This window comes from Corythoichthys intestinalis, chromosome 3 (genome assembly GCF_030265065.1).
Source record: "Corythoichthys intestinalis isolate RoL2023-P3 chromosome 3, ASM3026506v1, whole genome shotgun sequence".
Lineage (NCBI taxonomy): Eukaryota > Metazoa > Chordata > Actinopteri > Syngnathiformes > Syngnathidae > Corythoichthys > Corythoichthys intestinalis.
In genome coordinates, this window is record NC_080397.1 from 22,967,772 (window position 1) to 22,980,171 (window position 12,400).

Here is a 12,400-nt window from a genome sequence, read left to right on the forward strand (position 1 = left end):
GACGGATCACAGCATGAACCTGGTTCTGAATTGCTGAGGGATCCCCCCCTCCAAATAAATTGAAATCATTCGCTTTGTACAGTGGGGCAAATAAGTATTTAGTCAACCACTAATTGTGCAAGTTCTCCCACTTGAAAACTATTAGTGAGGCCTGTAATTGTCAACATGGTTAAACCTCAACCAAGAGAGACAGAATGTGGGGAAAATAAAACAGAAAACCACATTGTTAGATTTTTAAAGAATTTATTTACAAATCATGGTGGAAAATAAGTATTTGGTCAATACCAAAAGTTCATCTCAATACTTTCTTATGTACCCTTTGTTGGCAATAATGGAGGCCAAACGTTTTCTGTAACTCTTCACACGCTTTTCACACACTGTTGCTGGTATTTTGGCCCATTCCTCCATGCAGATCTCCTCTAGAGCAATGATGTTTTGGGGCTGTCGTTGGGCAACACGGACTTTCAACTCCCTCCACAGATTTTCTATGGGGTTGACACCTGGAGACTGGCTAGGCCACTCCAGGACCTTGAAATGCTTCTTACGAAGCCACTCCTTTGTTGCCCTGGCTGTGTGTATGGGATCATTGTCATGCTGAAAGACCCAGCCACGTCTCATCTTCAATGCTCTTGCTGATGGAAGGAAATGTTCACTCAAAATATCTCGATACATGGCCCCATTCATTCTTTCCTTTACACAGATCAGTCGTCCTGGTCCCTTTGCAGAAAAACAGCCCCAAAGCTTGATGCCTCCACCCCCATTCTTCACAGTGGTTATCCAAACAAGAGAACCTGTGTTTCTACCAAAAAGTTCTATTTTGGTTTCATCTGACCATAACACATTCTCCCAGTCCTCTTCTGGATCATCCAAATGCTTTCTTGCGAAACGCAGACGGGCCTGGATGTGTACTTTCTTCAGCAGGAGGACATGTCTGGCAGTGCAGGATTTGAGTCCCTGGCGGCGCATTGTGTTACTGATAATAGCCTTTGTTACTGTGGTCCCAGCTCTCTGTAGGTCATTCACTAGGTCCCCCCGTGTGGTTCTGGGATTTTTGCTCCCCGTTCTTGTTATCATTTTGACGCCATGGGGTGAGGAGGGAGTTGAAAGTCCGTGTTGCCCAACGACAGCCCCAAAACATCACTGCTCTAGACGAGATCTGCATGGAGGAATGGGCCAAAATGCCAGCAACATTGTGTGAAAAGCTTGTGAAGAGTTACAGAAAACGTTTGGCCTTCTTATTGCCAACAAAGGGTACATAAGAAAGTATTGAGATCAACTTTTGGTATAGACCAAATACTTATTTTCCACCATGATTTGCAAATACATTCTTTAAAAATCAAACAATGTGATTTTCAGGTTTTTTTTTCTTCCACATTCTGCCTCTCATGGTTGAGGTTTACCCATTTTGACAATTGCAGGCCTCTGTAATATTTTCAAGTGGGAGAACTTGCACAATTAGTGGTTGACTAAATACTTATTTGCCCCACTGTAGGTTTGATGCTTGCAGTTGGTAAAATGCATGTGTATTTGTCAGTCCATTCCTCATTGAAACGACGAGTTTCATTGTCCACTTTTATTCTCATGGACAACTCTGAGCATGACATTTTTTTTTTTAGATCCGGTCTTCTACTGGTGGCATGTGAACAAACATTGCAAAGTGCCGGGTGCGACTCGTGCTTCACACTGCCCGTCCGTCCACTCTAGCAGCATGCAGGCTCTCTCATCCAATCAGCGCTTCCATGCACGCTCTCTCAGCCAATCAGCTTATTGTTGTCATAGCGATGACAACAGAAGTGGGAACATGGAAGATGTTTGACTAAAACTGAAACAGAATTTAGTGATAGAATAGCGCATAGCGATAGATCAGCGACTCATACAAATAACATATTGTAACGAATCGGGTTAAAATATAGCGGGGGTTTTTGCATGCGTTCCTGAATGCACCACGTGACTTAAGGGGGTGATGGAGGTGTGGGAGGGCGAGAGACGTGCCTTCCTGTTGTTGTCTTGTTCTGGGGGTTGCATGTGCGTTGGCTGCTGCATACAGCAGTCGTGTGTTGTTCCGCAAGTTTCCAAAATAAATAATAGCAACTTAACTAAGTGGGTGACTCTTTATCAACATTACAATATGTAATAAAAGTGCTTTTCTTATTCTTATTATTATTTTTTTTCTCGAAAAGTGCCATTGTCTCTGAGAGGTGTGCCGTGGTCCGGTCGTGAACCGCGGTCCGCTAATTGAGGACCCCGGAACTAGAGCATTACCAAGCAACTCCAAGAAAGATCCTTCTTCAATTAAACGTTCTCTTGTTCCAGTTCTTGACGCAGCTAAAACAACTTTGGGTCAAATTGGCATCGGAAGGACACTGATGTATGTAAAATGTATACAACATATGGAGAAAATATCATTAAAAAAAAACTTGTCAGTTGTTCCTCTCAAATAAGGAAAATTTATGGAATATGAAGCTAGTACAGTATATTTCGAACGACAATCATTGAATGAGCTTTTTTCAATAAGGGACACAAGAGGGCAATATTGCAGCATCTAAAATTTAAACTCACAATCCATTTCTTGCTCATGAACTCACAAAAATATAATCTGGCCAAACCAAACTAAAACGCAGGCATGTGTAACTTCACGCCTGCATAAATCTCTGTTCTCAAACTAGAGTCTCATTCCAGCTTCCCTGAATTGCAAGATACTCAGGGATGAATCAGTTTTTCCCAATTCCTAATCCATTATGTTTGCATGTTCTCCCCATGATTTGCACTGCGGTGTTATCATACCGCAGTTTGACGACCATTATTGATGTTCACTATGAACTGTAATTACTGGATCTGAAGTTAAGAGAGTAGTGCCAAAGTGAGGTTGGACGATGAGTGTGGCCCTGCTTTGATGTAGCATTAAGGAGGAGGAGTGGGGGCAGCTTTACCACAGGCAAAATACCCACAAGTTGCAAAAATATATGTGCTAGTCAGTGACATGAGGGAATAATAAACCACACAGAAGAAAAATAACAATTAAAAGCAGATTTTATCCACCTCGGTTTATAATCATTTTTAAGGTACCACTTATTACAGTGATCACCACACTAAATTATCTCATCCCACAGTCATTATTATTTGTTTCCCTTAAACCATTTGCAAAATAGGCTTATTATTTGTGGGCTTTTTGTGAGGCGAAACAAACTCGATGCACCAACGGCAGTGCACTTTCCATGTTGTTGATTCAGGATTCTTTTTTCATATTTTCTCATTTTCTTAGTTGTGTGAATGTTGAGAGAGTCATGCACAATAGTCGAGCATTTTCATCTACTGAAAAACAAACAAACGAGCAAAACATTGTAGCCACGGTAATTAGGCTAGGTACATACTGCAGGTTAGTGTACAATTCCGATTTTATGTCATATCTGTTTTTTTGGCGTGCCCGTTCAGACAGCCATTGTCCATTGAGCCCGTTCAAGTACAACCACTAGCAAAAAGTATGGAATCAACAGTCTCGGACGAGCACTTGCTCAGACAGTTTATCATGTAGGACAAACTCAGATAAAAAACTTGGAAAAAAATGTAATTAGTTCAAAAGTGCAACTAGAGCAAGTGCAGGGAAATATATATGGAATTACTCCATTCTGAGGAAAAAAATATGGAATCATGAGAAACAAACAAAGAAATAACAAAACACATTTCTAGTATATAGTAGCACCACTTCTGGCTTTTATGACAGCTTGCAGTCTCTGAGACATGGACTTGAGGAGTATTCTTCATCAATTTGGTGCCAACTCCCTTTGATTGCAGTTGCCAGATCATCCTTGCAGGTCGGAGCCTTGCTGTGAACCATTTCCCCCCCCCAATTTTTACCACAGGCTTTCAATAGGGTTGAGATCTGGGCTATTTGCAGGCCATGACGTTGACTGGATGAGTCTTTCATCAAGGAATGCTTTAACAGTTTTAGCTCTGTGGCATGATGCATTGTCATCTTGGAAACTGACAAACATATTTTCACTTGAAGGGATAAGAAAGCTGTCTAAAATTTCAATGTAAACTTGTGCATTTATTGAAGACTTAACCACAGCCGTCTCCCCAGTGCCTTTGCCTGACATGCATCCCCATATCATCAAGGACTGAGGGAATTTTGATGTTTTCTTCAGGCAGTCATCTTTGTAAATCTCACTGGAACAGCATCAAACCAAAGTTCCAGCATCATCCCGTTGTCCAATGCAGATTCTTGACTCTTGACACCTTGTCCAATGCAGATTCTTGACTCTTAACAAGACCATCTAACAAAACAAAAAAAAGTATATTTTTTCATGTTCTTGAGGTTGCAGTTATTAGCAGCAGGTTGGAATCACAGTAATTGAAGGTAGTTGTTGCTTTTCCTAAATATCACATTGATCATACTTCATCTCGACTGGGCTTGACAGAAAATCCTGAGTCTGCCTTACTAGTCAGTCTGAGACCGAGACAAGAATTTTGGGAGTTGAAACAGACAAAACCAGGACTGCCAACGTGTGGTGTTGAAAGTTACAACACTATGATGATGAAGAACATAAACTATGTTTCAATATTTGCGTCAGGGAAATGCGGGCGAGCGAGCGGTGTGGACTCAAATGCAGGGAAAGGGAGGCGAGGCAGAAAGGCGGTGCAAAAATGATTTCATTTAAGCCAACAAAAAACAGAGTACAAACCAAAGACTGTGGTGATACAAAAACACAGAGGCAAAACTGGGTATCAAATTAAACAGGAAGACGAGGGATGGGGCGCAGGAGCGTACGAGAGTCAACGCCGACGGGAACATGGACAATGTCACGACAAAGACTCGACAAAAACGGGGAGCCTATATACGCACAGACAAGGGGTAACGAGAAAATGAGGAACAGGTGGGTGACACGGGAGGAAGCAGATTGGAGGATACAAAAGGAGCAGACACAACAGGTATAATCAAGAAACAAGTTTTATTTCGTATGTTTTTGTGCAGTCATGCTGCTTATTTTAGATTTTTGGTAATACAACCAATGGTTGTGGTGCCAGAACCTTGCCAATGCCAAAGGTGTATTGTATCGGCCATCTAGTGTATACCACACATTACAAAAGCAGTGAACGCAAATCAAGTTAAAAAAAAAAAAAAAAATCAGGAAATCAGTTCAGATTTACAGTGCCTCTGACACCATTAAAAATCTTCAAAAGCATATTATGTGAATTAAAATAATATTTTGAGACAATTTGACTATATACAACAACTTGGCAAAGTGCAGATGATGAGAAATTAGTCTTTTAATCTGCCGTTTAGCTACTCTTGTCAGTATAGTGCTCTGGCGCCGCAATCTGGGTGTTGATGTCGGCAGAGTAACGATTTCAGCTGATTTAGAATTCAGTCCAATGGAGGAGGAAGATTCAGGACAAGGAAAATTCGACAGAGCAGCAAAATGTCATCATTGTTTTTAACTCTCTACTCCAATATTTTTACATGATATTCTTTTTATTTAAGTATTTTCCCCCTGCTAAGTAAATTGTATGGTCATGACAAATAACAGCCTTGTGCTAAATGGAATATGAAATATCAAAACTGCATTTATTCAGTACGACAGTGCTAAATTACTGAATATTGGTCAAAATTGCCAACTTCTCAAACCTCCTGAAGGGTATTTTATGCCACCGGAGTTAGTCGGCTCTTGTCATTTCCCTGCTGGGACTTGGAGACAAGGAAAGAGTGTAAACAAAAGAGTGTGAGAGCTACAGTATGTTAGATGCTAACCAGAACCGAGCGTCTATTCCAAGTCTCTTCCTCGCCACACAAAAACGAAAAATCACACAAAACTACCTCGACTATTGTCACTCACGGTGGCGGGGGTTATAGACTTCACCGATCGGCCAGCCCCCGGAGACAGACAAGTTTCTGCTCATCGTTGAACGCCGAAAATGGCACATTCTCGGTGGACAACCGACCGACGTCTGGCCTCGTGGCTGCCTGAGCCTAAGCCGAGGATAGTGCTCTCTCGGTGAGCACACAAAGTGGGCCGAGAGGGGTGGAAGTCTCTACACAATTGAGAACCGCGGAAGAGAGCGCGTTGCTGCCTGAGCACGGATGGTCATCGGTCGGCGACCATGGTGTGCAACAAGCCGCTGGGCATCGGCCGAGGGAGCAGACCACTCCCGCCTTTTTGGTGGACAGGAAACATTGTCACCCACAAAATGCAAGTGTGCCATGATCCCAGTATTCGACATAATATAAAGCACATAACTTACTCACTTCCTTCTCTGTCCAGTGGTCCCACGGTTTTCAGACTTTTTTGCCCGTTCTAGCAGGGAACAAGATCTTTTTGAAACCCAGAAAGGCTCACACGACTCTCCCTGGTGCAGCAACAAAAGCCAGCAGCACAATGGGCTAGTGTGATGCATAAAATAAACAAATTAATCTGCAAAATCAGCTAAATCCGCAGTCATTTCGCATAATATAGTAATGGCTGCATTGTGAAAATGATTAGTCCGCTGACGTCACATTCGCCTTCTTCCTCAATCCTGACTCTGACACTCATTTTCATGTCGTGGGATTCAAAAAATTGAAAAAATGTATCGATCTCTTCCCACACCATTTCATTCAGGAGCATAAAATACTGCCTGAAATAAATAAACATGCTTTTTGCTGTCATACGCACTTAAAAAGATGCCTACAAGTCCCTGCTTTAGTCAATTGGGAAATACATGTGTAGATGACTCATAACAGTTGCCCCCACTGTTGTCGAATAACAAAATGCTTGCAACCAACAAAATAAAAAGATAAAAATAAATAAGAAGAAGAGCAAGCAATATTTATGTATTTTGAAACTGTAATAACAGTACAACAAATATTTGTTGTCCTCATAGGGTTAGGGTTAGTTAGGGTAAACCCTAACCCTAGAATTTACTGTGAGGGTTCAGTCAGTGTTCATTTACTCTTTTTGGCATTGAAGCTGGACCATGTACTTTCTAAGGAAACTGCTATGATCGGTTACTGTGAAAATATAGTGCCTTGCAAAAGTATTCGGCCCCCTTGAATCTTGCAACCTTTCGCCACATTTCAGGCTTCAAACATAAAGATATGAAATTTAATTTTTTTGTCAAGAATCAACAACAAGTGGGACACAATCGTGAAGTGGAACAACATTTATTGGATAATTTAAACTTTTTTTAACAAATAAAAAACTGAAAAGTGGGCCGTGCAATATTATTCGGCCCCTTTACTTTCAGTGCAGCAAACTCATTCCAGAAGTTCAGTGAGGATCTCTGAATGATCCAATGTTGTCCTAAATGACCGATGATGATAAATAGAATCCACCTGTGTGTAATCAAGTCTCCGTATAAATGCACCTGCTCTGTGATAGTCTCAGGGTTCTGTTTAAAGTGCAGAGAGCATTATGAAAACCAAGGAACACACCAGACACGTCCAAGATACTGTTGTGGAGAAGTTTAAAGCCGGATTTGGATACAAAAAGATTTCCCAAGCTTTAAACATCTCAAGGAGCACTGTGCAAGCCATCATATTGAAATGGAAGGAGCATCAGACCACTGCAAATCTACCAAGACCCGGCCGTCCTTCCAAACTTTCTTCTCAAACAAGGAGAAAACTGATCAGAGATGCAGCCAAGAGGCCCATGATCACTCTGGATGAACTGCAGAGATCTACAGCTGAGGTGGGAGAGTCTGTCCATAGGACAACAATCAGTCGTACACTGCACAAATGGAAGAGTGGCAAGAAGAAAGTCATTTCTCAAAGATATCCATAAATATCCATAGTCTCGTTTAAAGTTTGCCACAAGCCACCTGGGAGACACACCAAACATGTGGAAGAAGGTGCTCTGGTCAGATGAAACCAAAATTGAACTTTTTGGCCACAATGCAAAACGATATGGTTGGCGTAAAAGCAACACAGCTCATCACCCTGAACACACCATCCCCACTGTCAAACATGGTGGTGGCAGCATCATAGTTTGGGCCTGCTTTTCTTCAGCAGGGACAGGGAAGATGGTTAAAATTGACGGGAAGATGGATGCAGCCAAATACAGGAACATTCTGGAAGAAAACCTGTTGGTATCTGCACAAGACCTGAGACTGGGACGGAGATTTATCTTCCAACAGGACAATGATCCAAAACATAAAGCCAAATCTACAATGGAATGGTTAAAAAATAAACGTATCCAGGTGTTAGAATGGCCAAGTCAAAGTCCAGACCTGAATCCAATCGAGAATCTGTGGAAAGAGCTGAAGACTGCTGTTCACAAACACTCTCCATCCAACCTCACTGAGCTCGAGCTGTTTTGCAAGGAAGAATGGGCAAGAATGTCAGTCTCTCGATGTGCAAAACTGATAGAAACATACCCCAAGCGACTTGCAGCTGTAATTGGAGCAAAAGGTGGCGCTACAAAGTATTAACGCAAAGGGGCCGGATAATATTGCACGCCCCACTTTTCAGTTTTTTATTTGTTAAAAAAGTTTAAATTATCCAGTAAATTTTGTTCCACTTCACGACTGTGTCCCACTTGTTGTTGATTCTTGACAAAAAATTAAAATTTTATATCTTTATGCTTGAAGCCTGAAATGTGGCGAAAGGTTGCAAGGTTCAAGGGGGCCGAATACTTTTGCAAGGCACTGTATGGTGACCTAAGTGGAAATGATTTTAACTTCAAACATTGTTCGGACAAGTGGGGACGTTTATGACTTCTGCCTACTGCAGGATTATATAAAAGATCCACAAATTATATCTAACAAAACATAATATTTAATGCAAATTTGAGAATTTGTTTCAGCTTTCACATTACATTCACTTGTATTAGGAGAAGGCTCATACAATTACTGTACATGGCTCACATGTTAGATAATTAAATTAAGCATCTTTAAATCCCTTTGGGATCATTTAGTGTTGTAGACCTACAGTAAATAAAATTGACCTGACTTGACTTTGGGTGAAAGGTGGAATGGTCACCAGCCAATAGCAGGACACAAATAGAAAAACAAGCATTCATACTGTCCTTCACAACTATGGACGACAAAGATTCTTCAATGATCCTGAAAATTAATGTTTTACAAATGAAGGGGGCGTAGGTGGACTTTTACTTTTGGGGCATGGGGGGGCACAACATGTTGATGACCCCGAAATGCAGTGTCAGCAATAAAATTAACTTACAAGAATATTTGTAATAATAAGTTAACAATGAGCGTTTTTGTTTCCCATCATTCTCGAGGGGAATTCTAAATCAGGCTGCTTAGGCAATACTTTTCGCCAAGATCGTCATCCATTGAATATGGCATGATGTCGTGCCAATGTAGTTACCCCAGTCAAAAACTGTATCCCCTGGGAAGAGCCATATGGAGGTAGATTTGTATCTTTATTATTCAATCAAAAAAAAGTTGCTTCAATCAAAATATTGATTATCAACCAAAAAAGGTCGCTTCATTCATTTTCAAAATCATTTGAAAAATAAAAGTGCCCTCCCCCAATTTAAAAAAAAAAAAAAAAAAAAATATTATATGCAAACCAAATGACCGTCTAAGTTGCTAGTTACCTGATCGGTTCCCAAAATAATTTTGACCCATTATAAAAATATTTTTGTTTATTTTGTTCATTTTTGTTGCATTTTTAGTGCTTTACCACTTTATATATGGGAAAGTCAATTACATGCAATAACACTTTTCGGCCACCAGTGGGGACCTGACACCCCCCCCCCCCTTAAAATCCGCTTATGGAAGGGGGTACCTGGTAAAGAAAACTTACATGGGGGTTGACCACAGTTGTGGTACTGGTGGATTTTGAATAGGAGTTATGAGCTTGATTATGAGCTGGATTAACATTTTGGGTGCCATAGTAAAAAAGAATCATTTCTATATCACTTTTTCAAATAGCTGTAACTCCTGCCACTTCGAACACGGTAAATCAAAGCATTGGCTAGTATGTGCTGCTTGTGGATTGTCATGCCGCATGGACTCGGTGCTGCTACAGATGGACACAGTGTCACTTTCTGTCTCACTAGATGACTGATCATCCGTATTAGAGGGTGAATATTCCTCTACAGAATCCGAGTCAGCCATTACTTAACGAAGTACTCCATCAACGGTAAAAAAATATCCTCTCGGATTAGTAATTTTTATTAGTAGAATTCTACTCCGACCACTGCTCTCTCGTCTCCTCGACCAATGTTGTACCACTGCAAGACCCTGAATGAAAACACGCCCACAATTATGCTCAGGTTGAAGTGGCAGATGTCTGCCAACTATTGGTGCAAAGTAGTAACTACATCCGGCATGATATTTGCATCTCTGGATTATTAAAGTCAGCCATACGGCTTTTTTGCTTTACGACTTTGGCGCTTAAAGAGTTAAAAGTACCACTGTATGTTCTTCTCACATTTTGTTCATTCTAATGTAATAAGCCACAAAAAGCATACCTTCATTATTTCTAAACCATACGTCTTCTGTTAATTTTTACTTCTGAGGGTCTACTGTATTTTGCATTGGGCACGAGTGACAGCTTGCACATCCATCTGCTCGCACCTGCCCATGTGTGTGTCACAGCAAAATGTGTATGAGTGGAGCTCGTGCCTGTTTGTGTTGTGCTTGGATACTACCTCATCCTGGCGCAGACTTCCCAATGTGGGAGGATGAGGGGCTGGCAGGCAGGCAGGCAGAAAGCAAGCAGGATTTCCCATCATTGCACCCACTTCCTTCATATCTTCCCAGCAGCCACAAGCATGGAAATGTTAGCAGAGGTCAACTGGACACCTCCCTCTGTCATGATCCTTCTATCACATGCCCTCCTGCCCATGCTGACAGCAGTGCTTTTCTCTTGTCGTGACACCAGCTTTTCATTTTCTTTGCCCTTCAACCTGACTCTTCTCGTTGCTGCCTTCTTTTTTTTTTTTTTTTTTGGCCATCCATAAGTTTCTCTCTGGACCTTTTGCGCACCCATCATTACTTCAACTCCCTCAAAGACAGAGGGAGCTCAGCAGTTCCTTTCTGCCAGATCTTTTGTGATTTGTGCAGCTGATTTTCCCTTTGCAACACACTTACTTTACAGCCTGCTTTCACAGACAGACTGGAGATTAAACAGAATACTCTCACTGCAGAAACCATATTGAACAAAGGAGGACTGGCTGTGTGACAGTCCAATGTGTGTCAAAATGCTCAAGCTAAAATCTGGGGCAAGAGGTAATGCAATATAGATGTAATGTCATCATGAATACTGGTCATGAATACTGTATGATACATAACAATGTACGGTAAAAATGTAATTATGGCAGTTACCTTGGGAGAGCATCACTGGTTGACTTGATAATTATCTAATTAATCTAATCTGGAAACTCAAAGTTAACACAAAATTAACAACATTATGAACTTAGTTGGTGCAAAAGTGAATACATCCCTAACAAAAGTTTCCATATTGTGTATTTTGTTTGACCTACATGACTTTTAAGGACATCGGCAAGCACTGAAAGTTTCTGCAGATTACAACATCTATCTTTTTCCATTCTTCAAGAATGACCTATTTTAAAGTCTTGATTTTTGATGGCAAGTGACGCTTCACTTGTCTCTTAAGAATTCCCCACAGGTACTCAATCGGGTTCAGATCAGGAGAAATACTTGCCCACTTACAGTTTTTCTCAATTGGTTTAGTACGTTTCTCAGAATTGAAATCCTCAAAACAGTTTGAGCATTTCTCAAAACATGTCACACACGTAGCAAAACAACATGGGTTACCTGCAAAAGCAAGTTTTTTGTGCAAAATTCTTCGTCTTTCGCTCAAAATTATTAATGAACATGTCAGTGCAGTCAGAAGGAGAAGTCCTTGTTTCATTGTGTGCAGACATGACCGTCAAATTGCTTTGTCATGCTTTCAATAAAACAGTTACTCTGGTGGAAAGCTCGAATGCTGAAAATGGTTTACAAACATTTTGATGAAAATTGTTAGTAAGTTACACCTTTGTGTGTGGGAGATTGATTGCAAGGGACTGGACAAGATTCAGTTTACACTTACACAAGAATGCCATTGTTTAAAAAAATGTCAGACAGATACTCACAATTATTTTGCAATATTGTTTGTTGTTCAAAATGTTGTTTCTGACAACGAGAGAAAACAAAGGTTTTCTGAAATATAAGTTGTACTCATTTATGATTGACACTGTACAGTACTTACACTAGGCCCTCTGTGTACTTCCCATCTCAAAATTTAAGCATTCCAGCACCAGCACTTGTGTGCTTGTCAAGGCCCATTATTTAGTACTAGTTGTGTAAATATTCAGTGTATTATTTTTTTTTAATTTACAGTTTTTTATTTTTTAAAGTCTTATGTAATATTTCTGCAATCAGACTCATCTCTTATCTGTGCTATTTGATGTTCCCAATGGTGTGTGCTTTATTACTGAAGTAATAAATCTTA